The sequence below is a fragment of the Ursus maritimus genome, unplaced genomic scaffold (genome assembly GCF_017311325.1).
Source record: "Ursus maritimus isolate PB19 unplaced genomic scaffold, ASM1731132v1 scaffold_24, whole genome shotgun sequence".
NCBI classification, from domain to species: Eukaryota; Metazoa; Chordata; class Mammalia; order Carnivora; family Ursidae; genus Ursus; species Ursus maritimus.
Window position 1 is genome coordinate 37,004,517 of NW_024424897.1, and position 23,050 is coordinate 37,027,566.

Genomic DNA, 23,050 nt, shown 5'->3' on the forward strand with positions numbered 1-23,050 from the left:
GGCCTATTAATATTAGGCCCATTCGCTATCCATATGAAAAAGAAATGAACCTTCATCCTGACCTCATACCATATACAAAAATTAATTCAGATGGATCAGAGACCTAAATGTGAGAAGTAAGACAATAACATATCTGGGGGAAAAAAGTCAGAAGAATCGCTATATGTCTTTGGGATCAACAAAGATTTCTTAAATAAAACCAAAACCACTAACTATAAAAGAAAATATTGCTAAATTTAGGCCCTATTAAAATTAAGAACTTCTTATATGGAACCACGAAAGATCCTGGCCATAATAACCCTGAATAAGAAAAGCAAAACTGGAGGCATCAAGATTCCAGACTTTAAGCTGTATTACAAAGCTGTAGTCATCAAGACATTATGGTACTGTCACAAAAACAGACACATAGATCAATGGAACAGAATAGAAAACCCGGAAATGGACCCACAACTATATGGTCAGTTAATCTTTGACAAAGCGGGAAAGAATATCCAATGAAAAAAGACAGTCTCTTCAACAAATGGTGTTGGGTAAACGGGATGGCAACATGCAGATGAATGAAACTGGACCACTTTCTTACACCATATACAAAAATAAATTCAAAATGGATGAAAGACCTAAATGTGAGACAGGAAACCATCAAAATCGTAGAGGAGAACACAGGCAGCAACCTCTTCGACCTCAGCTGTAGCAACTTTTTACTAGACACGTCTCCAGAGGTAAGGGAAACAAAAGCAAAAACAAACTATTGGGACTTCATCAAGATAAAAAACTTCTGTACAGTGAAGTCAACAATCAACAAAACTAAAAGACAGCCTATGGAATGGGAGAAGATATTTGCAAATGACATATCTGATAAAGGTTAGTATCCAAAATTTAGAAAGACCTTATCAAACCCAACACCCAAAAAACAAATAATCCAGTTAAGAAATGGGCAGAAGACTTGAATAGACATTTCTCCAAAGAAGACATCCAGATGGCCAACAGACACATGAAAAGATGCTCAACATCACTCATCATCAGGGAAATACAAATCAAAACCGCAATGAGATACCACCTCAGACCTGTCAGAATGGCTAAAATTAACAACACAAGAAACAACGGATGTTGGCGAGGATGAGGAGAAAGGGGAACCCTCTTGCACTGTTGGTGGGAATGCAAACTGGTGTAGGCACTCTGGAAAACAGTATGGAAGTTCCTCAAAAAGTTAAAAATAGATCTACTGTACAATCCAGCAATTGCACTACTAGGTATTTACCCAAAGGATACCAAAATACAGATTCGAAGGGATACATGCACCCTGATGTTTACAGCAACATTGTCAACAATAGCCAAGCTATGAAAGAGCCCAAATGTGGATAAAGATGACTCATAAATGGATAAGGAAGATGTGATATATACATCTGATAAAGTATTACACACACACACACACACACACACACACACACACACACGAGTATTACTCAACCATCAAAAAGAATGAAATCTTGACCATTTGCAACAATGTGGATGGAGCTAGAGTGTATTATGCTAAATGAAATAAGTTGGTCAGAGAAAGACAAATACCATATGATTTCACTCATATGTGGAATTTAAGGAAAAAAACAGATGACCATATGGGAGGGTAAGAAAAAGAGAGAGGGAAGCAAACCGTAAGAGACTCTTAATGATAGAGAACAAACTGAGGGTTGATGGAGGGGAGTGGGCAGGGGATGGGCTAAATGGGTGATAGGTGTTGAGGAGGGCACTTGTGATGAGCACTGGGTGTGGTATGTAAGTGATGAACCACTGAATTCTACTCCTAAAACCAATATTGCACTGTATGTTAACTAACTAGAATTTAAATAAAAATTTGGAAGAAAAAAATAAAATTAAGACCTCCTCTTCAATAGAGACAATATTGAGAGTGAAAAGCCAAAAGCCTGAAGTATTTGTCATACATACACCCAACAAAGAAGGTACGTCTAGAGTATATATAGAAATCCTACAAATTCACAAAGTAAGAAACTTTTACTTTTAAGAATGAGCAAAAGATTTACAAAATAAAGTCACTAAAAGAAATACAAAAATGACCAATAAACATATGCAAAAGTGCTTGATATTGTTAGTCATCAGGAAAATGCTAACTAAAACCACAATAAAATATCACTACATCCCTACAATGGTGAAAATAAAAGGTCTGACAGTAGGGTGAGAATGTAGAGCAAGTGGGACTCTCAGGCATTGCCACTGGTAGTGTAAATTTGCACACCACATTGGAAGGCTGTTTGGCAGCATCTTCAAAAGCTCAATGTGTGCCTACCCTGCGATCCAACAGTTCTACTGCTAAATGTAGCCTGAAGGGACATGAATACTTATTTCCACTGAAAGACATATGCAAGAATATTACAGAAGTGGCTCAAAACTAGGGACAGTTCCAAATGCCCATCACCATTTGTCTAAATGTGGGTATATGCTCACAATGGAATATTATGCAGCAATGAAAAAGAACCAGCATTCTCTACATGGAACAACGTGGGTGAATGTTAGAGACATAATGTTAAGAAAAAGAAGCCAGACACAGAAGGGTATACGCTGTAAAATTCCATTTATATAAAACCCAAAAAGGCAAAACTAGTCTATGGTGGTAGGAGAGAATAGCAGCTACTCTTGCAAAGTGACTAACCAGGAGGAGGCACAGAGGAGGAACTTGTTGGGTACTGGAAATGTTTGTATCTTGATATATATTTGTGTGGTTTGCAATATGTAAGATAGAAAATTACATGTAAGTTCCAACTTAAAATAAGAAGGGGCTTATTGAGTACTCAACACAATAAATGGAAAGAGTCCATATCAATTTTCAATTATTGTGAGTCAGAACAGCAAGAGAAAAGAACATTCTAAAGATTTCCAAGAGGGAAATCAGGTCACTCACAAAGGAGCAAGAATCAGATGGGCATCGACTCTCGTCAGCAACATCAGATATCTTCAAAATTCTGAAAGAAATTATTGTCAGCCTCTGCTTTCTATATTCAGGCAACCCACCATTCAAGTTGCAAGAACTCAGAAAATTTATGTCCTGTAAATCCTTTTTAAAGAAGCAATGTGAGAATGTGTTACAATATTAGAGGAGTAAACCATGAAAGGGGGGAACTGGGAAGGCAAAAGCTGTAGATAGAACCAGAAGAGCGGGGATGAATTCCAGGATAAACGCTAGAGAACACCTCGTCTGGATTGAAGCAAGAGATCCAGTGGCCGGGAGTGGGGCTCCCTGATGAAAAGGGAAACTGGGTAGAATATGCTTTATAAAGACTTTTAAAAAGTATTGGGAATATGATAAAGACAACCAGGACAAAAGAATAAAAATAGGCAACTGGAAACTTACAAGTGTGCATGCACACGCTTGTATAGACACACACACACACACACACACACACACACACACACACACACAACTGTACCTGAAAGAAAACCATAATCCTAGTACACCACTTGGCTTTGCAAGGAGTAGTCTTAATTGAGGCACAAATATGATTTTCAACTCTTAGAATCAATCTGAAAGACCTGTATGTTACAGGATAAATGTAAAAGTTAGCAACTTTACCAACATGAAAGTAAAAGTATGGATGGCAGAAGTTAGGAGGTGGAATGGGAGAAGTGAGGAGAAAGCAAGGATGGGAATATTGATATCCTATTTACAAAATGCAGATTCTCTTTTTGCCAAGTGCCACTCTAGAGGATGGAAGATGCCAGGGGTAACTAATGATGAGTGAAAAAGAGAGATATGGCAGGAAGGGGGATGGCAGGGGTGTGAGGGAGATAAATCCTCATCTATTACAGTAGTAAGTCAATAGATTGTGTCTAAAATTGATGAATCAAGAAATACCAGCAGAAGCATATTATGTGGAAAAATGGAGGTAAATATAGGAAGAGATGTTTTAAAAAGACATGGCTGCCTAGGGGGAACAGAGCTGGGAGTAGGAAGTAGTTTAGCAGGATACTGTATTTAAACTTGTGCATATATTATTTCACATAAAAACAGTTTTTTTTTTTTTTTAAAGAAGACAGACACAGGTCAAATAGAGGACAGTTTTTTCCCCTAAGGACAATCAAGGCATCAAGGAGCCCTGGGCAGCCCCCACCTGGAAGAGGAAGTCAAGGCTTTGACATCTGGGGGCTGAACTCAGTTTTTATAGGAGCAGGGATTTGGGGACTTTGAAATGTCACTAATTTTCATGCCAGCACTTCTCTGTGATAAACTTCATCCCTCCCCTTCTTCCCCCTCAAAAATACAATTTTCAATAAATAGCAAGCTCATAAATAACATGAGGCACTGCGGATCCTAATGAAACAGTGACAAATGTTATATCTTCATGGGATCAGGAGAAATAACAAAGGGGAGCGTGGGGAGGGGCCTGGAGTTCCCAGAGTTCCTGAGATTTTATTAAAAATCCTTTAAGTTTCATGTGGCCCATTAAAGCGCTTCTTCTGCAAAATAATTAAACATCATTCAGAGTCGTTGCTGCTTTATTAGGAGGATGCAGTGCCTCAGCTTCGGTGGGTGAAGGGTGTATTTCGAGTCTGTCCAAGACACGGGGCAAGTGGGCTGGCCTGGGTCCTCACCCTGGCTCCCCTGCTGGATAGCTGTATGACCTGGGGGACTCTTACCACTTGGGCCCCAGACTCTTCATCTATAAAATGGGAGAGTTGGATTAGATGTGTTCCTAGTCTGTTTGGGGGGGGACAGATTTCTCTCCCTCCACGAAATGCACAGCCACACGCACAATTTTATAAATAATTTTGTGGCTCCCTTATGCCTATCTATTATCTTCTAAAGTCATTTTAGCTTGGGTGCTCCAGGATTCTTTTTTTTTTTTTTTTTTAAGATTTTATTTATTTGACAGAGGGACAGCCAGCGAGAGGGAACACAAGCAGGGGGAGTGAGAGAGGAAGAAGCAGGCTCCCAGTGGAGCAGGAAGCCCAATGAGGGGCTCCATCCCAGGACTCTGGGATCATGACCTGAGCCGAAGGCAGACGCTTAATGACTGAGCCACCCAGGCGCCCCTCCAGGATTCTGTTCTTTTCCTTCTCTATGGCTTACGGCTTACAGCAACTGGCTCCAATTTTAATCATAATCATTTTAGTTATTTTAACAGGGTGAAGCAGAGCTCTTCATGAAAGTCCTTGTCCCTCCCCAGACATCATTTTTCACCAAGCACTGGCTTGGTGGCACATGCAGGCTCCCCGGACTTGCAAACTTAGGACCATGCCATGTGATCAACCAGATGGCCACTGCTGGACCCACTTGTTCCCTTTAGATCTCCCTGGGGGAGACTGCTTCCTTGGGACTCCAAATCCCTGCTTCTGAGAGTAGAGGTCCTAGGCTTCCTACTGAATCTGTGGTGTCTCCCTGTCAGGGTTCCTGGGCCAACATCTGCAGGCCCTCCTGTGAGTCTATGCCCCAAACTCTCCCCGTTACACTGCCTCTGGACTCCAGCTAAGCAATTGATTTCCTTTTCTCCCTCCAGCTTGGGAAGGCCCATGTTCCTGGTCCTCCATCCTGCACTGTGTCCCTGGGTGGGCCTGGCTGCTCGTTAGCCCAAAAAGCCTCTCCTGGAGTCCAAGCCTACTGATAGGACTTAGAAGACTAATCACCCCCATCCGTTGAGCACCTTCTGTGTGCTTGATGGTGAGTACAGTATCCCCTGTCGATGGTTATAGAGAAGGAAACCGACACTGAGCGAGGTGAAGGAATGTGGGCAAGGACACACAGCTAGCAATGGCTATGGCAGGCCAACTTAGAAGATGGCCCGCAGCGACCTCTGCTTCCTGGTATTCATGACCTTGTGTAATCATCTCCCCTTTCGTGTGGGCTGGACCGAGTGACGATTCTAACCAAGAGAATATGGCAAAGGTGATAGGATGTCACTTTCATGATTAGGTTACCAAAGCATGTGACTTCCTTCTTGCTCTCAGACTCTCCTTCTTGCCCTGTTGGCTTGCATGCTTTGAGGAAGCAAGCTGCCATGGGGGGTGGGGAGGCCTATGTAGCAAGTTGCTGAGGCCCTCATTGCAATAGCCTGCGAGAAAAGAAGTCCTGCCAGTAGCCAGGTAGGTAAGCTTGGAAACAGATTCTTTTCTAAGCCAGCCATCAGTTGAGACTGCAGACCCCGGGCTGACACCTAAATTGCAGCCTTGTGAGAAACCTTGTGGCTTGCAGAGGGCCCAGCTAAGCTGCAGCCAAATTCATGCCCTACAGAAATAGTGAGATAGTAAATATGTGTTGTTTCAAGCTGCTAAGTTTTGGGGTCATTGTTGTGTGGGTTATGGATAACCAACATAATGGCCAGGCTGGGATTTGAAGCCAGGTGTGTTTGGTGCTAACATTCTGGGTTGATCCTGTTGCGGCTGCTTCTCTCCATCCTTGCCCCTTAGCCCCAGTATGGGGGTCTCTTGGTAGTTGGCAGGCCCTGTAGCACCTTGGCTTCTGCTCCAGGGCTCACCTATGCAGTGGCAGATTTGGGGGACAATTACGTACATAGTTCAGCCTGAAGGCTGATGGGATGGTTCATGAGGGAGTGCTGGACCAGGAGCCAGGAGACCACTTCTCATCCGAGCTTTATCCTAAGGAGCCCTGTGACCTGGGACAGGCCTTCCACTCTCTGGGCCTCAGTTACTCTGTGTGCCAAGGAGGTAGTTGGTTGAGAACATTGTTAAGGTTCGTTTTACCTGGTTCTTCTGAGTTAGAGATGGATCGTCTGGCTGCGGGGGGCTTCCCAGGCAGTGCCAGGTTCCGGGTGAGTGTGACCTCACCTGTAGGAGCTTGAGGGTTAGACAGAGGCTGTGGGCAGCTGCCCTGTTTGAGTCTGGGGAGGGGGCAGTTATGACTCGAACTCCTGGTAGGGGTCCTGCCTTGGTCCCTGAAATTCCTGTTTAACCATCATTTTCTGGGGGACTTTCAGTGACCTTTGGGTGGGGAAAGCCCTCTGGAGTGGAGGCTTTGTTCCCAGAGCAAAGGGCAGGGGCGGTGGGACTGTGTGTGTGTGTGTGTGTGTGTGTGTGTGTGTGTTGAAAGGGGTGCTAGCTCACTGGGCTTCAACAGGGGGCATTTATTATGTACAGGGGAATGTGATAAATGGGGGCCCATCCTCCTGTCTTCTTTCAGTTCCCTGCCCCTGGGGTGATTTATGCAGCTCCATTTATGGTCCTGGGAGGCTAACACAGAGAAGTTATTCAACTTCTTTCTTTCTCTTCTCTTTCCTTTCTCTTGCCCTTTGCTGTGTCTAGGCGGGGCAGGGGTGAGAGGAGTTCTTTAGCATCTCCAATAAATGATAGCTGTGGATACTCATACGGGCCTCTTTGCTGTCTTTGAGCTGCATGGAGTCTCGGGTTTGGAGAGATTTGCTTTCATGCTTCAAGGAGGCAGAAAAGTAGAAGGCTTTAAAGTGCAGGCTTGGAGGCAGACCACTGTGTTTGAATCCTTGCTCCAGCACTTCCTAGCTGTGTGACCTCAGGCAAGTGACTCAGCCTCTCTGAACCTGGGTTTCCTCATTCTGTAAGATGAGGCCAAAAGTACCTTGTCGTCTCATCGAGTTGTTGTAAGTATTAAATGCGACAGGGTAAGAGGCTCGGCATAGTGCTGGCATGTAGTTAGCAGTCAGTAAGTGCCCGTGATGATGAGCGTCCCCAGGCCTGAGATGTGACTGGCCTGAAGTCTGCGGCCCTTCAACTCTGCTTCTTCCAGTAAGCCGTGTCACCTGCTGCCTCTCTGTCGAGTGCTGTTCTTCTGAGGGTGGCACTTTGGCTTGAATTGGACCTCGTTTCTCTGCTGCTTCTTGAATGTGTCCTTCAGTCTTTTCCTGGAGGCGGCAGAGGTGGGAGGAGTGGGTGGGGGAGAGACAAGAGAGCATGGTGCTGGGAGCCAGAGCGGGAGGCCTGGCTTCTAAAGCCCACCTCTGCGTGTCTATTTATAATTCCCCAGGGGTTTTCTCTTTCCTCACCTCCTTCTTTCCCCATCTGTACATTGGCATTTATCAACATGTGTTAGGCTTTGTTCTCATGTGACAGAAAAGAAAAACAAAGGCTCAGAGATGAAGTGGCTTGCCCAGGGTCACATGGCTAGAAAGAAGTAGAGCTGAATTCAAATCCTGATATTTGGGCCCCTGTCTAGGACCTTGACCGTTTTCCCAGGGCTTCAGGCTCTGAGTGACCCTGGGCGTGTCTCCCTCTCTAGCCCTCAGTTCTTTTGCCTGGAAATGAGGTGTGGGGCCCAGATCATCCCTGACAGCCCTTCTGGCCAGGGGTTCCTGGCCCAGGTGGAGGCCAGGTCTGTCTGGTTCTCACGTGGGAGGAGCAGACATCTCCAACTTTCTCTGGCCTTGTTGCTGATGGAAAGTTTCTGCCTCAGCTTCACTGTACCTTTTGGAGGCTTGGGCCCTGGAAGCTGAGTGTCGTACTTAATTATTCAGAAACCCATATATTCTCTGTAAGCAAGAAATCCTCTCCGACAGGCGAGAAATGCCAAAAATTGTTTATTGCTCTTTGCTTCAAATCTGGAGTAGGAAGCAGGGTTTGGGAGGTGTCTCCGGCTGCTGAAGACAAGTCTCTGTTCACTTTCGGGTACAAGTGCTTCTATCTTATCTAGCTTTTTTAGGGGCAAGGTGGTCCCTGGGTCAAGGATGGAGAGGCAGGGGTCGCATGACCCAGGTCCCCATTCTTCCACAAACCTGCTGACTGGCTTTGGAGAGCTACCATCTCCTTGGAGCCTCAGCTTTCTCATCTGAAAAATGGGTTCACGTACACCCTGCCCCATAAAATCAGTGAGGTTGTGAAGGTCACTCAGGACCTGAGAGAATGCTTGAATTCATGGAGTTAAATACTGCTGGTGATGGGGTTCACGTGGGGGCCGGGCAGGGAGGGGAGGAGAAAAGCAGCTGGAGAATGGGCAGAGATCGCTCGTTTCAGAAGTTTTCAGAGAAGCAGGATGCTCAGCCGCCTCTCCCAGCATTTCCAAGATTTGTTTTTGTTTGGGTTCTTGCAAAGATTCCACACCATCTCTGTGCAGGGCCTTTGGGGCAGGATGGTAGGAAGTCACTGTTGACGCGCCACAGGAAGTCGAGGAGGGAGACAGGTGCTTGCTGTGTGTTGGTCACCGGGCCGTGGACTTGGCCTGGGTTTCTCCATTTTTTTTCAGCAACTTTGTCCATTTTGCAGATGAAAAAACTGAGGCTTACTAAAATTGGCACTTGCACAGGGCCACAGAGTGACAAGTAGCAGAGCAAGGGTTCAGGCACGTGGGTCGCCTAGTGTCCTTTTCCATCAAATCATAAAGCATCATCGGGAAAGTTCACTCTGCAGGTGGTAAAGGACTTGAACAGCATCCCCAGAGCCCTGGCTCTCTGCATGGCTGCAGTGAGAGCCAGCTGATGGTCCTTGTCTTGGTTCCTTGTCTCTGTGGCTGGACATGGGTCAGGTCATTGGTCTTGGAGTCAGAGCTGTAAGAGGGTGGTAGAATGGCTGGTGGTGGTGGAGTGTGTGCCCCATGCTGCCTCTCACCATTGTGGATGCCTCTACCATACCTCTGCCTCTCCTTCCACTGGGCCAGTGACCTCCTGGCCACATGCGGCCTCTGGTCCAAAGAATTTCTCAAGGTGGGGTCACAGCACTCCTCATTACTCAATTCACTAATTCATTTACTTAGGCATACATTTGAGAAGCATGTGGTAAACCTGACTCTGAGTCAGACTCTGGGCTCAGCTCTGGACAGTGTATGTGTGTGTGTGTGTGTGTGTGTGTGTGTGTGTGTGTGTGTACGTGTGCATGCACACGCATGCATGCCCACTAAGACACTGCTAAGACAGTGTCCCAGGGACGCAGCCTTGCAGTAGGGGCTGGAGTAGCAGCCTGTACCGGACAAAGCAAGACTACCAGGGAGGGCATGGTCATCTCCTCAGTAGAAGGGGTGGGGAGGGGCTGTCAGGGAAGCTGGCCCTCCCCTCACTGCCAAGGGTAACTGAGGAAGTGTACTTCAAATGCAACACAATTCACTGAGCACCTACCTGAGGAAGGATTTAAAGATAATCCAGACCCCGTGGTCTCTGCTTTTGTGTGGTTAGGGATGGCCCCCAGCCACCAGCAAGGTGTTGTTCCTGGTGGTGGGAACCAGGAACTTTTCCAACCATCCTTTGCTGTGTGGACTAAGGTGGAATAGCTTATTGTCTGGAGCTGGGGGATGTGTCAGATGGGGCAAGACCAAGACAGTGGGGAGAGTTAGGTGACTGTTGTCTTTGTATGGCGAGCAATGATAGGGGTCCAGATGGGGGCCTGGGCAGGGAGGCAGACACTGTCAGTGCTCTGTGCAGGCCCCTCTGCTCTCACTATTTCCATGCCCCCAGACCCGGGGCCACCAGCTCTAGCCTGCAGTCTGGGCCTCTTTGCCCAAGGCTTTTTCTGCCAACTGGAACCCGCTCAGCCATCTCAGCAGGGTGAGAGAGTGTCCACTGGTGATTGACAGCAGTTGGTGGAGACAAACCCCAGCTCCCTCACTCATCGGGCAGGATTACCCTGAGGTGTGTTCTAAGCTGTCCCCAGAGCCCCTCAGTTGTCTTTGTGAAGCCTGCTTATAACATATTCTGTGTTGGCTTCACTCTTTCCCTGTTTCATAGCTCTGCTCTCCTCCTGATACTTCCTGGGGCTGCCTTCTAAATAACCGTCTCACACTCGAATCCTGGCCTCAGGATCTGCTTCCGACGGAGCCCAGCCTAAGACACATAATGACGAGGACAGTGTGGTTAGCCAGACCCGGGTAAAGGTGTGAGGCCACCACATAATCACTGTGTAGTCTCGGGCAAGTCGCTTATCCCTCTGAATTCGAGTGCCCTCCCCAGTAATGCTGGGGGGGGGGGTGCTGTGGGAATTAAATCAGCAGTGCTCCTGACCCCTGGTAGATGTGGAATAAATGGGAGCTATTATGATTATTATCTGATTGTGAAAAATCGGAAGGCAGCCTAGATGTCCAGTTACTGAACTGAGATACATGTGTCCCCTAGTGTCATGGAGCATCGTCAGTGGGGAGGGAGGGGGGCAGTGGAAGACGAAGGAGGATGCTCTTTGAGACAAGTCAGAGAGAGCCGGATGTGAGCATGGAGGAAGAGGACATCTGCCCCAACTTTGGATTCAGGCTTCACTGGCCTTTGGGGGAGTCAGGCTCCAGAAGGGAGATTCTTGATTTCCCGGAAATGGTGGTAAGGCTAGTCGGGGAGCTGTGGTGGCACACTGGCTGACAATCCCAAGGAGTTTCCCATGACATGAGCATCCCTGGTTCTAGGGTTCTGGTCCACCTGAAACTTGGGTTTGCTCGGCCCTGGAGTCCACATGCCACAGACCTGAACCCCTCAATACTCAGTCGTGGAACCTCATCTCATGGTTGCTCACCCCACCTCCTTTTGTGCCCAGGCTTCACTGGGAAGTATTTATTACACGTCAGTGTGATAAATGAAAAGTCATATTTTACTGTGAATTATCCCCAGCCCATGTGAAGCGTAGATCTATAGCCTGGAGAGTTATTAAGTGCTTACCACGGAATGCTATAAAAATCTCATCATTTTCCCCAAGGGCCTCTCCCACTAGGGAATGGGGAGGGAAGGGGACTGTGGAGAAAGGGGCCTGCTGCCTCAGTTGTGGGAGGGGGAGAAGAAAGGTCCGCCAGGGCCAGTTGGATTGCTCCGTTCAGGGAAGACACCCTGGGGTGGGATCCTGGGGTTCTTGGCTTCTTGTGTTTGGCTGTGACCTTGAGTATAGTGTCAGGAGGCCTCAGTTTTCCTATTTGTAGCCAGCAGCCATGGGCAGTGATGGTATTGAAAGTTGTGAGCCACAGGCCACATCTGATAGTGACTGACAACATAAAGCTTAGTACGGTAATGAAATAAAGCCAACGACAAAGTGAAACTGACTCTCACATTTCACAGAACTGCTGAATTAATTGTATGATGTAGAGAAGCCATATAGTTTAATTTTTTGTCTGATTAGGAACCCCCATGTATCAGCCAGGATCCCAGCAGGAAACAGATGGCACACTCACATTAGGATAATTCCAGGAGGGATTTAATAGAGGAACAGTTTACAAAGGTGTGGGTAGGATGTAGGGAAAACACAAGTGTTGGGCCCATACCCCCAGGGTTAGTAACAGTGATCCCCTGGCTATGTCCCTCCTTGGGCTATGAAGGATGAGAGAAGTGAGCGGAAACCAGAGGTAGCTGGGCTGTGTGGTGCAGGCTACTCCAAGAGGAGCTGGGACCTTCTGTCTTGAGGCCCAAGGTGGCCCTGCAGAGAGCAAGTGTGGAAGCTACGTACCCCTCCTCTCTCCTGTGCCCTGCCAGGGCTCCCACTGACCAGGCCCAACAGGAGGTGGAAGGAGTTGGGGCCTGGGATCAGGTGTCCATGCCGGTCAGCATCTGGGGGTGGGGGCAAGGTGAGGATGAAGAGGGGATCTGAGAGCTGAACTGAAAGGACCCAGCCAGCTCCCCATTGAGGCTGGCTTCTGCTTGAATATTTCAGGATGGGGTGGGTAGGGGAGGCACAGGGCCTCCCTGAGTAACAGGTCCCACTGTTAGGCTGCCCTCATTACTGGGGAATTCTTCCTCAGGGTGAGCCCAAGTCGGCTTCCCTATAAATCCTCCCCACTTAACAACAAATACAATCGTTATTAGGCTGCATCTGAGATGCAAATGGTCAACAGTCAGTGTGACTACAGTTAGTATCATTGTTCGCTTTGCATGACCTACCCTTGTTTTTATAGCTTTTCTCTTTCTCTTTGGTGATTCTCCTGCATCTGTAAACAACAATGATGCTGACATTTCCACTAATTCCGTGCACCACTGATGGCACGCAGAAGGTCTGTGTTCTCACCTCGGTGCACTTGCTGAAAGACTAATAAAATGGTTCCAACATTCCGATATGCAAAATTCCCTGTGACCTTGTGAACTTCTGCCTCCCTTTATACCAGGCATGTTTTCTCCTCCTGGGCCCTGAACTGAGTGGCACATCCAGGGAGGCAGACCACGGACACCTACTTCTGAAGCAGAGGGGCACATGGAACAGGGACCTTTTCCAGAACCCAGAGTCCCTGCTGACCATGCCCACAGAACGGCAAGTTTGTCCTCCAGATCCTGAAATGTGAGGACCAGGAAGGGGCGTGGTGAATGCCTTCACCAATTTCTTTTCTAGCTGGGCACCTTCTTCCCAGCCACTATCGCCTAAAACCCCATGTTCATTGACTCGGGAATCTCATGAATGGGAGGTACCCTAGAGGTCTGACTGTCTTTCTTTTTTTTCTTTTCTTTCTTTTTTTTAAAGATTTTATTTATTTATTCGACAGAGATAGAGACAGCCAGCGAGAGAGGGAACACAAGCAGGGGGAGTGGGAGAGGAAGAAGCAGGCTCATAGCAGAGGAGCCTGATGTGGGGCTCGATCCCAGAACGCCGGGATCACGCCCTGAGCCAAAGGCAGACGCTTAACTGCTGTGCCACCCAGGTGCCCCTCTGACTGTCTTTCTGATGCAGAACCCTTGAGAACAGGCCAGGATGGTGGCCTGGTGTCTGTTTGAATACCTCCTGTTTGACAGGAAGCTTGCTACCTTTTATTTATTTTTTTATTATTATTTTTTTTAAAGATTTTGCTACCTTTTAAAGATAGCCTGTGGAAGCTATAGAAGCTGGGATGATTATCCAGTCAAGGAGAGTCCTGGTTGTTTTAAGGGTTCTCCTGCTAATGAGGGAGAACACAAAGGGCAAAGAGAACAACAAACACATAAATGACACAGGCTATTGGGGCGCGTGGGTGGCTCAGTGGGGTAAGCATCTGACTCTTAGTTTTGGCTCAGGTCGTATTGGGGTTGTGAGATCAAGTGCTGTGTTGGGCTCTGTGCTCAGCGGGGAGTCTGCTTAAGATTTTCTCTCTCCCTTTGTCCCTCCCGTTTGTGCCCTCTCTCAAATAAATAAATAAATCTTAAAAAAAAAAGACATAGGCTATCACAACCGTGGCTTCTGCTCTGTCTTTTCTATCTTGTTTTAGAGAAGGCCAGGAAGGCAGTTCACCTTCCACGCCCTCCCCATCCAGGAGCTCATCAAACTTCCCCACTTCCATCAGATCAGGAGCTCCGCAAAGCTCCCCACCCAGCCAGCTCTCAAGCCCCCAGCAGGGTGCAGCACTCGAAGAATCTGGATTTACCCTCCCAGCTGCCTTACCCATCATTCTGCCTGCTCCCTGCCGGTCCACTTCGGTCTCTGAGGCCTGCCTTCCTCTCAGATCTCCCAGGCTGAGCTCTCCAAACCCTCTTCTCTCCTGGGACCGCCCACCCCCTCCCCTCTGCCCTCTGTTAGGCAGCGGTGGGCTTCCCCTCATTGGACCTTTTGCTTCTAGGGGCTGGGAAGACCTCTGGGCCCTGAGGAGCTTGGGGGGCAGAAGATAGAGGAGGCAGCTGGTCTTCATAATAAATCCTTTGTCCTGTCAGGGAAGCACCCACTGTCTTCCTCCCCCTTATCGACCCCCCCCCATCCTGGCTGAGCCCTCCCGCCCTCCGTCCTCTCCCACCGCTGGCCCATCTCTTCTCCCGTACATGCCACCCTGCCCAAATCCTTGGTACATTTACCTCATTAAAAAGATTACATGGATAACACCTATTATTGTAGAACAACTAGAAAATATAGATAAATGTGAAGAAGATAAAAGTCATCTGCAATCTATTGCCTAGAGATAACCTCTGTTGAATTTTTGGGTGTAAAGGCAACCCTCAACTTATGATGGCTCGACTTAACAGTTTTTCGACCTTATGATGAGACCCATTCCATAGAAACTGTCCTTTGAATTTTTCATTTGGATCTTGCCCCACGCTAGCAATACACGGTACAGTGGTGTCTCGTGGTGCTGGGCAGTGGCAGCCCACTGCAGATCCCAGGCAGTCGCACGATTGCGAGGGAAACAGCTGAGACACTCGCAATGGTTCTGCACCCCTACGACCATTCTATTTCTCACTTTCAGTACGGTATGCAATAAATTACACGAGATACCCAACACTTTCTTACAAAGTAGGCTTTGTGTTAGATGATTTGGCCCAACTCTAGGCTAATGTGAGTGTTCTGACCATATTTAAGGTGGGCTAGGCTAAGTGTGATGTCTGGTAGGTTACATGTATTAAATGCATTTTCGACCTATGGTATTTTCAATTTATGAGGGGTTTATTGGGATGTAACCCCACTGTAAGCTGAGAAAGATCTGTATATCCTTCCAGACTTACATAAAGATATTTTTCTCCTTTCAAGAATGGCATCATGCCATACATATTATTTTGCAACCTGCTTTTTCACTTGAGATATATGTGCACATTCTTCTACGACAATAAATATCCTCCCCGACATTGCGGTTTATGGCTGTACAGTGTTCCGTGCATGCACGGGGCACAGTTGGGGGTTTAATTCCTAGGGTGCTGGGGATACAAAGCGGAGATTGTCTCCTCTCCTCCCAATGCGTGCAGTCTGACTCATTGCTGGTCTGTTGGGAACTGTCCCACTGCACCCTGGGCTTTCCCTCTTGCCCGATTTCTAGGAGCTTAGCCAGGACTAGCTTGGGGCAGTGTTTTTATTCTCCCTGGCTCCTCCCTCTCATTTGGTCTCTCATCTTTCTTGCACCTTCCATCAGTGCTGCTGGCCTGAGTTCTGCCACTCTTCGGGGGCCCTACTTTGTGTTTCGGCAGAGAGTGGGAGTCAAGTGCTATTGGAATTTTCTGTTAATAGAATTACTTATTCCCCCTTCCCTAAATGTTTGCTTGTCCAAATTGCCCCTGTCTTTCAAAGGCTCAGGTCAGAAGCCACTTCATTCCAGGAAGCCTTCCTTCCCCTGGATACTGACAGTATTTTGTCTTTACTCTTATCCTGGCTCTGCTACTTACTAGCTGTGTGACCTTGGGCAAATTACCGAACCTCTCTGAGTCTCAGTTTCTTCATCTGTAAAATGAGGTTAATACTAGTATCTATCTCCTACGATTTTGCCTGGTAAACAGTAGGGGCTCCCTAACTGTTAGCCACTGGTAATATTACCAATCTTCACTGCTCTATTAGACTGCAAGTTCCCTGAGAGCAGAGACTGTGTCTTTCTTAGTCATCTCCTGGTCTTACCTGTGCTCTTCATTCCCAGTATCTAACGCAGGGCCTGGCACCTAGATAGCATGTATCACTCACTCCATGAATAAGTGAGTTCAAACCCAAATCCTGATTTGCAGACCAGGAGGAACCATGGCTTACCAGAATCACAGCAAGCTAGTGGTGGGGCTCAGAGGTCCTGCCTTCCCACTGAGTGTCCTCTGCCTGGCTGGCCTCTGCACTGATGAATCCTATCGCCTTTCATCAGTGGTTAGTTGTGTATAGAACTAATTAGGGGTATTTGGTCTGAAGGCTCTGGTGGCTGGAGTTCTCCTTCTAAGAGCCTGGCTCTGTGGTCCCAGGAGGTTAGGTTCCCCTTCCCACTCCAGCATCCCCTTTTTCCCCTGATCCTTAAACCTCTCATCCTCCCCTTCCCACTAGTCCTCTGCAGGTGCAGGAATAAGATGGAGCCCTGCCTCTTCCCCTGGCTCCAGCCCCTTGGCCCTCTTTTCCAGCCCCGCACCGGTGCCTTGGTGGCTGAGATCTGTCATTAGGGGATGCGGTCAGCCTGCACACTTCATTACACAGGGGGGTCATGAGTTAGGCAGCTGGGGGGTCAAGAGTGCAACAGGGCTGTGGGCACAGGGTGGCATGGCAGAGATGGGGTGGCAGGGAGACACTGCTGCCCCGCCCAGAGGTGACTGAAGTGCCCAGAGGGGACAGGAATGTCCGATCATTGGCCTCCCAGGTGTCTCACTCAGAGCTGGGGACACAGCGGTGGCTGGACTCTGGGAGCCTCCTGGGAGCAGGGCAGGTGTGGCGGTGGGAGAGGGGCAGGAGCCTGTCTCAGCATACCTTGGTCAGTGAGATGGGCATCTAGTGCGTTGAAGGGGAGCGTGGATAGGCTGCATCCTGGGCTCTCTGAGCCACCCTCCTCGATGGACTATCCCATGGAAAGAACATGTGCTTTGGAGTTTTGAGTCTTGGTTCTGCCATTTCCTCACTGTGTGATCTTAAGCAGGTCATTTGAACTCTCCGAACCTCAGTTTTCTGATCTGTAAAATGGGGATAGCAATAGTGACTTCATAGGGCTGTGGGGATTAAGTGCAGCTATTTGTGTGCCTAGCAAAACCTCAGTGAGCCTTGGTTTCTTCTTACATCCTTTTTTACTTTTTGGCATTCTCTTCTTTCTCAACAGGGTGAGCCCTGAGAGCCCAAAGAAAATCACAACTGCCGGGTTCCCAGGGCCCGGTCTATACCCTGCTCGGCAAAGTTTCACCAGCCATACCCTCCCCTGAGCCACACTAGGGTCTTGGAGTTCAATGCCCTTTGCTCCTACTCTCTGCCAGCACTCCCTCTAGGGGCCAGGCTGCTATCTTCTTGCTCATTCTCCCACAAAATTAAAGGCTTCTCCCTACGGCAAATGCCCAGTTTGGGGAGACTGTGGCTCCTGTCCTGGGGCCTTGGGAAGACCAGACTAATAGCCCAAGGTGGAGAAAAGGCTTCATGATGACTCCTCCAAGCCCAGACCTTCTCTGTGGTATAGACCCCCAACCAAGATACACAGCTGTGATTCGCACTCAGGTGGCCTAGCCCCTCCCTTTATAGATGGAGACAGTGGGGGACGAAGGGGCAGTGGCTTGCCCAGAGTTGCGTAGTGAGTGCAGGAGTGGCTGAACTGGGATCTGGAACTAGTTTTCCCACCTCCCAGTGTGGAGCTCCTGATGCATGTTCATCCAGCATCTTCTGTGTGCCTCTTATTGGTTTCCAAGTCCTGGGAGGGCTCTTAGCCTTAACCTTGGCCCCTTCCTTTGGGGAACGTGGCTTCCGGAGCCATGCACAGGGTATGGTTGATGGGGCTATGCACTGAAATGGGTTCAGGTCTCTGGGGGCCACCACACTTGGGGCTGATGGTTTTCAAAGGTGGTAGGAGATTTCTTCTTTCACTGAAGCACTTCAGGGCCTGTCCTAGATTCAGAGAGCTGGAGGTTGGGCAGGGGTGTGGGGGGGTGTCTGAGGAGGAGGGTGATCAGCGGTACCGACTGATACTGCAGAGTTTTATCCTCTGTGTCTTGTTCCAGTTCAGAAAACATAAAAATGGCCCTATCTCCTTTACCCCTGCCCAGGTGGTGGGAGCAGAGGTTTCCAAAGGGACAGATTTTTTTAAACAAGATTTTATTTATTTATTTATTTGAGAGAGAAAGAGAGAGAAAGGAGAGTGTGAGTGGGGGAGGAGCAGAGGGAGAGGGATAAGCAGACTCTGCGCTGAGCGTGGAGCCCCATGCGGGACTCCATTCCACGACCCTGAGATCATGACCTGAGCCCAAATTGAGTTGGATGCCTAACCAATGGAGCCACCCAGGCGCTTTCAAAGGGACAGATTTAGCTTAATTCCCCACCTGCCTGCCCGCTTCTTGGGCTGGGGCGGGAGGGGGTGTGTTCTATTTCTCCGTCTCCACCCTGGGAGCCACTAGCTTTAACCTTTCCTACAGGGCAGGCTAAGTGGATGGTCCCCCCCACCAAGGACATTTAACATACACTAAGGGTGTCAGTAAAAACCAGACATTAGCTCTGATGAGTGTGTGCATCACAGAAGCTGTGTTTGAGAGTTCAGGGCTGTTTTCAGTTGAATCCCATATGAATGGTGCAGGTAGGGCAGTACCATGGTCTTTCCAGAGCTTGATGCTTCCAGAGGTCTCATCCTGGCTCTGAACAGATCCCTTTGAGGATCACTTGAAAGCTGTGGACCCTCTTTCCAGAAAGGCAAATATGTACAAACATTTGGTGTGTACTTTCAAACTTCATAATATTTCCCCTTGTTTAGAACCCTTGCTTCAGAAGGTGGAGTCACGGCGCTTCCCCTGCTAAAGCAGGGTGAATTGACCTGCCGAAGGGACAGAGGTAGGGAAACATGCTTTCCGTCCTTAGTAGTGCCTGGATTGATGTGGGAGAGATATCCTGCCCTGGGGGAGCTCCTGGTCTGATGGGGGAGGCCGTCTGTACTGTCTAGGAGGTTCTAGGCCAGTGTTCATGGACTAAAAAGAGATGAACAATTACAGAATGACCTAAACTCTTTGGGGGCTGAGAAAGGGCCAGAGCTTGGGTTGGAGGGCTGGGAAAGAGACAAGCATAATCCGGGAGGACTTCGTAGAGAAGGGGTTGAGGCTGATTCAGAGTGAGGGAAGAGGTAGGGGAGTCAAAGGGAGGTGGTAGGATGTTGCCTGTCAGTGTGCATGCCCAGGTATTAGTGCAAAAACCAAACCCAGCTGAGTGGCCAAAAAAGGCACGAGGCCCCACACATCTGCACAGATTTATAGGGTTCACCTTTAGGAACATCTGCTCGTTTTCTCCCCTGACAAAGGAAAACAGTTTCAAACATAAATCCTGGAATGGCTTGGATAGATTTCTCCACCCCTCCCTCTCCCTGATTGCAGGGCCTGAGGGTGTAGGAAATGTGTTGTCTTGTGTTTATCACAGCCAAGCAGAGCTCGGGGTGGCAGGCCTGACAGCCTGGTCATGTGGAGGTGATATACGGAGGTTTGGGAGAGGGCCCCAGAGAGGAGACTTGGCATTCGTCCTTCAAACACAAAGTCACGCTCGCTATTTATTTATTTATATATTTGCTTGACGGGGACAGCTTGCTCCCAACTCTGTTGTGGGCACGAGGCACACACACTGGGAGAGGAGATGCTGGGGACCTGCTCACCTGTGCATACCCAGGAAGAAGAAGCCAATGGCCCGGTGTTGGGTAGGCCTTGCTGTTTGAGCAGACAGGTGACCCTGCTCTCCTGTTTTTTTTTTTTTTTTTCCAGGACTGCTCCATGGGTTTCAAATTCCTATGACTCAGGAATTCTGTGCTGCTACTATAGACTCTGTGATTGATGCTAGGGTCTTTCTGATTTAGGATTGGGACAATCCAGAATTATTTCCTCCATAAGGAGGTTTGTGATTTTTTTTTTTTTTAAAGAGTCACAAGTTCTGTGGGATTCTTTCACTCTGTAGTGTTGAGAAAGGATCCATTTCTTTCTCACATTCTGGAGTCCCCTTCAGGAGAAGGGAAAGAGAAGCCTAGGCTGAAGGTCTGCTGCTGGGAAGGAGGAAAACTCAACTGTACTTAATTCTTTGATATCCTCGGGATAGAGGGAACCCCAGAGTAAAACCCACGCCCAAATGCTTTCTTCTTGATTCTGAAGTCCATAGCATGATTCTTCTATTGCTAGACCCAGTTTTTCCTTTGTAAGGTCCCAAGTGACAACTCCCCTCTGGCACCTGAGAATGTCTGGTTGCTCACTCTTTACCCTGGTCCCCACCATTGGGACTGCTTACAGGTTTTGGTGCTCGAAGCTTGGTTTTGAGCTCGTCACTTGAAGGGTTCTGGGGAGCAGGGTGAGGGGCCTTGTGAGGAGCACTCATCTCATTGTTGAACCAGCCTCTTTGTTAGAAAGGCCACTCCCTCTTGCCATAGTATCATTCTTTTCTTATTGTCAGTATGAGGCAGTTACCTCCTAAATCCTTTATTTGGAAAAGACATCATTTGAATGCTTGGGGGACAATAACTACAGGAGGCAAGAAAAGCCAGGTATTGCTCTGGTAACAGTAGCCTGCAGATCCTGATGGCATAATACATCGAAGGCTTACCTCTGCCCTCTGCAAAGTCCACTGGGCATGGCCTCCAAGTGGCAATTGGACAATCTGGGCAGCTCCTGTCTCAGCTCAATTCCACCATCTCACCATGTGGCGTTCATGGGAGAGACCATGTGGCCATGTGGCCACAACATGGGAGAGACCTCCAAGGGCAGTCATGTCCTTGTTCGGTGCTTTGTTCTGGAAGTGACAGACATCTTTCTGCCCACAGCCTCTTGCCAGGATGGGCCCCAGCCAGGGTCCCCGGATGACTAGCTCAGCATCCTATCCCTGTGCTCTTTCACGGCCTGGTCCTATGGGGCTGCTTGGGAGGGCAGGTGGAGGCCTGGGAGCTCTCCAGGGCCATGCGGCTCGGGGTGGTCCTGGCCAGCCTCTAGCCTCTGACTCCATCCATCCAGGGCACGAGGGCCAATTAGTCAGCACGCACCATTATGCCGCCTAAACAACTACTTTAGATGCAGCCAACACGGGCGTCGTGTGGCAGCTGCGATGGACGGCGGCAGTTGTAATTAGCAGAGAATTCGGGGAAGGACAAATGGGAGGCTTTTATAGTCAAGCAAACCTCAGAATTGAAATAGCTCTGCTAATTGTGCTTCATGTGCTTATTAACATGACCTCAGATAGTCAATAATGTCCCCCGTCTGAGGGTCTCTCTCTCCATTGTCTTTGGGACTGAGAAGAAGAATGGTGCTCTCACTGATAGACCACCTACTACGTGCCAGGCACCGTTCTATTTTACATGTGTCCCCTCGTTTGGTTCTCAGAGGAAACTGAGGCGCCGGACAGCAGGGTTTCTCTCCCGGGGCTCTGCGGCCTGGTGGCTCTGCCCTTCACCGCTGCGCCCTGAGAACAGAGCACACTCTTTGTGTAAGGCGAAGGCTTTTCTCCTCGTGTCTTGGAGATCCGAGGAGACCTGGAGAGAATTCTGCGGGTTCGTGAACTTGGAGGCGAAAAAGTCCCATCTTTGTTTTCATCAGTCTTTACCTGCAATTGAGTCTTTCCCTTTAGTATGAATGCAGGGAGCAAACTGCAGTAGGTAGAATTAGCAAGACTTGGGATTTGTCACCGATAGAAATCACAGGCATTTGCATATCATATTACATTTAATATCTTGAAAAACAATGTTTGCTCAGCACTACTTCCTGCTACTAGATCTTGTTCTTTAGCGCATTGTTAAAGAGGTACATGTATTACTATGAATGCACGTATAGTTATTTGTTTATTCAAATTTTTTATAGAAATGTAGTTGACATGCAATATTGTATTAGTTTCAGGTGTACAACATAGGGATTCAACATTTATATCTATTAGGAGTGATCACCATGAGAAATCTAGTGACCGCCTGTCACCATACAAAGCTGTTAGATATTATTACCTATATTCCCTATGTTGTACGTTGTATCCCCAGAGCATACATGTATTAAAAAAAAATCTTTCGGGGCGCCTGGGTGGCACAGTCGTTAAGCGTCTGCCTTCGGCTCAGGGCGTGATCCCAGAGTTCTGGGATCGAGCCCCACATCAGGCTCCTCTGCTAGGAGCCTGCTTCTTCCTCTCCCACTCCCCCTGCTTGTGTTCCCTCTCTCGCTGGCTGTCTCTCTATGTCAAATAAATAAAATCTTAAAAAATAAAAAAATAAAATAAATAAATAAAGATAAAAAAAATCTTTCGATAGTGACGACTTTGCTATAATTGGTTCCCTTTGCAATTGTACATACTTTATTTTGTGTTTTTAAAGGCAACATCCCATAGGCTTTACCAGACTGCCAGAGACTTCCAGAGCACAAAGGTCATGAACCCCTCTGAGAGGGTCTCTCTGAGCTTCACTCACTTGCCTCAGACACCATGTCATCTGGAGTGAGTGGGTTACATCCTGGTTGACGCTCTTCCTACTTTATAGGGAGCTAGCAGCAATTCCTTGAATGTGCCAAGTTCTCTCTCTTTTCCATACCTTTGTGCAAGCTGTTCCCCTTGCCTGAGCGGCTGCACCTCCACCCCTACCCCATCACCTGGCTCCTCGGCTCTACCCCGATCAGTTAGAGTGCAGCACCTCCTCCTGCCCCCGGGGCGGCCTCCTTGCTCCTCCAGGCTGGGTTAGGGGGGCCTCCCTTGTGCCTTCCCAGGGTGAGCTCCAGGGTAGTAATGATCCCATTAGATTGGCTTAGAACACGTTAACTGTGGTGGGGCACTTTGGAAAGACAGTCTTCTGGAACACCGAGGTGCTGGCCAGAGGCTTGGTTCTAGGCTACCTGGGCCCCTACTCTGCTTTCTCCTCTGGATGACCATATGGCCCTAT

General features: G+C 48.2%; 1 long non-coding RNA gene across 1 annotated transcript in view; it reads left to right on the forward strand.

The window, feature by feature from the left end:
• The first annotated feature begins 5,883 nt into the window (after window positions 1–5,883).
• Window positions 5,884–23,050, forward strand: part of LOC121105034 — a 133,193-nt gene continuing 116,026 nt past the window's right edge. The window contains exon 1 of the long non-coding RNA XR_005837476.1: window positions 5,884–6,090. This is a non-coding gene — a long non-coding RNA (uncharacterized LOC121105034). The remainder of the gene's footprint in view (window positions 6,091–23,050) is intronic.